Raw genomic sequence first — 6,555 nt, forward strand, 5'->3', positions numbered from 1 at the left:
TTCATCCACATTCATTGCTTATGAATAACTCTCTCTCTCTCTCTCTCTCTCTCTCTCTCTCTCTCTCTCTCTCTCTCTCTCTCTCTCTCTCTCTCTCTCTCTCTCTCTCTCTCTTATATATATATATATATGATCTGGGCTAAGATCATCTCTATATAAAGATTTCATGAAGAGTCTTCTAGATGCTTTTATGTTTTACCTCTTCATCATGGTCATTGAACATACACATGGGGATATGTGAGCCACACCATGTAAATGTTTTGTAACAACCTCAACAAGTATTAAATGATCTATAGAAATCTCTTCAAAACTTAAATATACCTTCCAAGTTAGCCTGATAATCATTTTCCCTAAAACTTTGTTCCATTCGTAAATTTTATATAAACTTTTCATTGGTCAGCCTCTACTGTTACTAGTGCTTGACATTATTGTTGCTTGGCCTTTATTAACTTTTTGATGCTCGACATATGCTATGCTCCACACATACTATATCATTTGATACTTATATACTTGGAATTATACTCAATCACTAATGACTTGCTCAGTTGTTGAATAAGCTCAATCCATATAGAAAATTTTATGTGATCATACTTTACTCGACTTCTATACAATTACTTGGTATGTACTATCTTATGTACATGACTCGACCTATGTAGAGTAGCTCAGTCATAGTGATGACCATCTAGCTCTACCTTGTAAATGCCTAAGTGATTGACACTAATAGGCAACAGAGGTTAGGGATCCCAATGATGGTTAAAAAATAGCTCAAAGCCCAAATTTTTGATCTCAGTACCAAGGTGATTTCTCTTAACAATAAATTTGATAATGCTATAACTTATATCGAGCATAGTGTGGCCATTTCCACTATTTGTAGGGTCTAGGAAAGGATGACAAGGAAGGCTATCTTCAACACTATCAAATGTTAAAGAAAACTGAAGATAGATGAGATGTAGAAGAATAATGTGTGGGTGGAGATGAAGAGTGTAGACGATTATCAGAACTAGACTAATGATCTCAAGTACTTGTCCAAAGAATGGGACAACATCAAACATTCCTTGTGTTTGTGGGCCTTTTCTTCCTTTTAGTTCATGTTTTTATGCCACTTAGTTAATAGTTTGTGGCAATAATTGGTTACTATGATCCTACTTCTAATTTTAGGACAGTCTTAAAATTGTTATCTTTATTATGGCTATCCTTAATGGTCAGAACTCTGAGATCCTAGTAAATTTTAGAATTATCAGATATTTTTTGGTTAATAAGTTAGACTTTGATATTCTTAGGGATTAACTTTGAGTTTTTATTAAGTCATGTTTTCTAGTGGGTCTCTAGAGATGGTGTTTCCTACTACTTAGCTATAATGGCCTAGAGCCAAAAATGTCTAATTTTCATCTTTGTAATTTGGGTTGACGACCATTTTCCTACCTCTTTTAGTCAAAAACATTTGAACAATAGTTTCCACATCTAGAAATCTGTGTATAGGTTTGCACTACATGGACATCTCTACAACATGTAAGCATATCATGTCATCTACGATGCATGACTAAGACTTTGATTATGTGTTGAAAAGTCATACAATATAAATGTGGAGTGTGGCATAATGTTTTTAATGTCTTAATCTAAGGTGGGAACATGATATAATAAAACAATACACTAGATTGTAGATTTATTAAATTTCATTTTGTTCCCACTTTAATGATCATATCATATCTAAAAGGATGTGAGCTGAAGTAAAAGACATTACTAAAATTTAATTTATGGGTTCTATCACATAGATTTTCCTTGAACTAGGAAGCACTAATGTAATGACCCATTTTAATCCTTTAACCTGATATTCAATTTTAGGTATAAATTAAGAAGTCATCCAAATTAAATGTAATGTCCCCATTTTAGCAGTTGACCAAGTGTGTGCGCGTTAGCCTTGTTCTACATGGTCCCGAGGGCTAACGAAGGGTTTAATGGGATCTTGGAGTGTTTTGGCCTAGTCATTTCCAGTTTGGGCCAAAACGAAGTTGATTTACTTAGTTTCATGCATACTTACTATTTTTAGTAAGTCGACAAGACACAATGTAGGTCAATTTTGGGGATTGGATTCGATACTCCTCGGTGAGAGCTTTCCGATGAGCTATCACTCGCATTATTCGGAGTCCGATTGCTAATACATTTTAATGCCTGAAGTTTTATTAAAGTAATGTCTAATTTAATTGTAAAATATTAAAGTGTTACTTTAATATTTATTTTATGGTGATGTGTACCCAAGGGAGACATAAGGGGTATTTTAATATATGTTTTATATTACACATCTTTTATCCCACATTGCCCATATGAGTTGAGGGGACCCGTGGGAATAGAATAAAAGGAAGCATTTGTGGCTTCATTAGACAGGTTGAATATGAGAAGAAATTGGTGTGTGAGTTGCAGCTTTGTTCTTGGCATTTGAGGACGTCAATCCTCTCTTGTAACATTCTAGATGTCATTCCCTTGGGGTTTGGCCTTTGGAATTCTTTCTTATTGGCTTTAGTATCAGGCAGTTTAGTTGCATTTCCGGCTATAGGCAGATTTGATATTTTGCTCATATCTTCTTCACTACTTGTCCGACGCTTATGCCGCTTGGAGGGAATGGTATTATGAAGGTAGTGGACTGATTGGAGGACAAAGTATTGTAGCAGCAAGTTCGTAAGCATGGGCTGGAGTATTATGACAATATTGCTGAAGTAATTAGTGAGTTGATAAATCTGCCATGTATTTGGTTTTATGAATTCTGAAAATAACATTTTATTAGCAGCAGTTCATTTCCACTTTGCATATTGTTGTAGTTTCTCTCTTGTTTATGTTGTATGATACCAATTCCATGCACGAAACACAACAAACAAATAAACGTTTGATTTCCAGAGTTATAAGGGGTTTTAAGAGGTTGCATGCAAACTGTTTGACAAAATTCATTTCAGCAAATTGGTTTAGTTTTATGGGACATCCAGGGGTGTCCATTACAGTGGTATCAGAGCTATAAGTCCTGCCATCCTGTGGAGGTCTTATAGGGAATTTGGAACAGCCAGATAGAGGGAAAAAGTAAGTAAAAAAAACACAGGCTAAGCATTTATGTTTGAGCATGCGACAGGGGTCTTATAATTTCCGCGATACCAGAGCAAGACAAAATAGGATTTCAAACTTGCAAAGCAAACAGTCTAGTACATCCGTGCAGGGGGACATTGAATTCAACCATACAGACACAGAGGAGATATTCTGTGATCAGGACAATAATATGGGTGATCGAGATGATAGGAATACAGGATTAGGTGGAGGCAGAAATGCTAGTCCAGATCAAGGGGAGGTACTATTCCGACAGTTACTGGATACATTAGAGCAGGGGCAGCGTATGCAGCAGGAGCAGAATAGGCGAATGGACATGATGTTGCAGCTCATGGCTAGACAGATGGGTTTCAATATTAATCCAGGTGATGCCAACAACAGAAACAATAACAATGAGGGAAACAATAACAACGGGGGAAACAATAACCATGAAGGCCAAGGCAACAACAATGGTCCTGAGAATAACATTAATGGTAATAATGGACACGGCAACAATGGGAATGAGGCTGATAACTTTAGACACGTTGCACGCCCAGCACGGACTGTGAGCTCGAGACCTCTTCTACCCACTTTTCCACCCAGAGATCCGGTTCATCTAGTAAACGAATCGCAGATTACAGAGTTACAGGATCAGTTCAGGAGGGACTGGGAGGCTAGTGGACCAGAGTTTCAGGCGGATATTTCTCTTAGAGATTATATGGACTTGAGGATGAGACACATGCCTAAAGCAGGAGGGAGGAATCAAAACTTTGAGCTGAGGAAGAAAGTTGGAAAACTTTCTTTACCTTATTATGATGCTTCAGGGAAGATGACTGCACGAGCTTGGGTGTAGAAGGTAGATACATACTTGCAGCTTAATCCTATGCCTGAGGAGGAGGCTATCAAGTATGAGGCTATGCACTTGAATGGCGTTGCACATGAATGGTGGCATCATGGCATGGAGACTTTGGGGCATAATCAGATTACATCTTACGAGGAATTCACCGAAACATTGATTGGGAGATTTGACACTAAGGATCCCGAGTTACATTTCAAGGAGCTAGCACAGTTAAAACAGTCAGGTTCTGTGGATGCTTACATTGCCGAGTTTCAGCGCTTGTCTGTACTTGTTACCGATATCTCTCCTAGGAGATTGGTGGTGTTATTTTGTGATGGTGTTGCTGATCCATTACGAGGTTGGGTGAAGGGACATGATCCACTCACGTTAGCTGAAGCAACTAAAAAGCCACGAGATTTAGCCCCTTCGGTATACAAAGGAAAAAACCATTCAACAGATTCTTCCTACCGCAAGGACAAAGACAAAAAATCATTTCAGAAAGAGTATAGCAAACCCAAAGAATGATCAAAAGGACTAGACAATGAAACCCTGAATGAACTTCGAAAGAAGAAGCTGTGCTTCCATTGTAGAGAGCCTTGGGACTTATCTCATAAATGTTCTCTCAAGGCTAAGGCAAATCAAATGGAGTATTTTTCAGCAGAAGAGTCAAAGTCAGAAGGGGAGGATCAGCACTCCGATTCAGATGAGGGTAACACTATAGAGGAGAGCAACATTCCTAAGGATGATAGATCATTGGCACGCTTGACAGGGGCCCAAAAGGCAATCACATTTAAGGTCAGGGGTACTATCCAGGGGCAGAAAGTGATATCTCCTATTGACACTGGGGCTACACATAACTTCATAGATGCACAATTGGTAGCCAGGAGAGGGTTACAGATAGAGGAGCGTGATGGGTTTAGAGTCATGGTGGCTAATGGTTATAAGTTATTATGCACTCGGAAGATATCTAATCTTTGCATCAGGTTTGGAGATGGCTACGAGTTGGAAGATGAGTTCTATGTTGTGGACATGGGAGATTATGATGTCATCCTCGGCATGACATGGATGGCTTCACTAGTTGAGTTCACACTCAATCTAGCGAAATTGGAGATGAGATTCCAGCATGAGGGGAGAACTGTGGTACTTAGAGGGCTTTCAGATGGAGGTTGCAGAATAGTGTCCTTGAGGAGAATGCAAAGACTTTTTCGTCATGATGACATAGAGTGGGCGACAGAGTGCCACATTATGCCAACTTCACCAGAGCCACAAGAAAAGAGTCATCCACTTGATGTCCAGAAGATACTTAATAGACACGCTAAAGTATTTAGCGATATTCCTCATGGGGTTCCTCCTGACAGAGGGATGGAACATGTTATTGAGCTCGAGGAGGGAGCCAAACTAGTTATGATTACTCCCTATCATCATCCTAAGAAACACAAGGATGAGATAGAGAAGGCGATTAAGGATTTGTTGGAGATGGGGCATATCAGGCCCAGTAAGAGCCCTTTTGCTTCAGCAGTAGTATTGGTAAAGAAGAAGGATGGGACAATGCGCATGTGCATCGATTATAGGGCACTGAATAAGAAAACAATTAAAAACAGGTATCCCATTCCTAGGATTGATGAGCTGATTGATGAGTTGCATGGGGCATGCTTCTTCACCAAAATTGATTTGCGATCCGAATACCATCAGATCAGGATGAGAGCAAACGACATTGAGAAAACAGCCTTCCGATGTCACTATGGCCACTTTGAGTTCATGGTTATGCCATTTGGTCTAACCAATGCACCTACTACATTTCAAAGTTGTATGAACCAGGTATTCAGGAAGCAGCTGAGGAGATTTGTCTTGATCTTCTTTGATGACATCTTGGTCTTCAGTAAGACCTGGGAGGAGCACTTACATCATCTGGAGGAGGTGTTATCTATTCTGGAGAGAGAGTCATTGTATGCCAAGGAATCTAAATGTGAGTTTGGCATGACTGAGCTCCTTTACCTGGGGCATATCATTAGTGCAGATGGCGTTCGGGTTGATCCTGAAAAGTTTAGAGCTATTGTAGAGTGGCCTACTCCCACAAACCTTACACAGCTTAAGGGATTCTTTGGTTTATGTGGTTTTTATAGAAGGTTTGTTAAGGGATTCTCACATATTGCTACACCCTCGACAGATCTTACCAGGAAAGGAGCCTTCGTGTGGACAGGGGCAGCACAGAGGTGTTTTGAGCATTTCAAGCAGGTAATGTCTTCATGTCCAGTTCTAGCTCTACCGGATTTCACAAAGCCTTTTGAGCTTCATTGTGATGCATCAGGTGATGGGATTGGAGCAGTATTGATGCAGGAGAAGCATCCCATTGCATTCGAGAGTAGGAAGCTCGGAGGAGTTGAGAAAAGTTATTCTATCTATGACCAGGAGATGTTGGCCATAATGCATGCATTGGCCAAATTTTGATCATATTTGGTAGGTGGACATTTTGTGATCAAGACTGATCACAACAGTATTAAATACTTCATGAGCCAGCGTGATCTTAATGATCGGCAACAAAAATGGGTGACTAAATTGCAGGCTTATGACTTTGACATAGAGTTTGTCAAAGGTAAGAAAAATGTGGTGGCTGATGCCTTATCTCGGAGACCTCACTTATGTGCTCTGGA

The sequence above is a fragment of the Cupressus sempervirens genome, chromosome 7 (genome assembly GCF_028749045.1).
Source record: "Cupressus sempervirens isolate cs-2001-9-10 chromosome 7, ASM2874904v1, whole genome shotgun sequence".
NCBI lineage: Eukaryota > Viridiplantae > Streptophyta > Pinopsida > Cupressales > Cupressaceae > Cupressus > Cupressus sempervirens.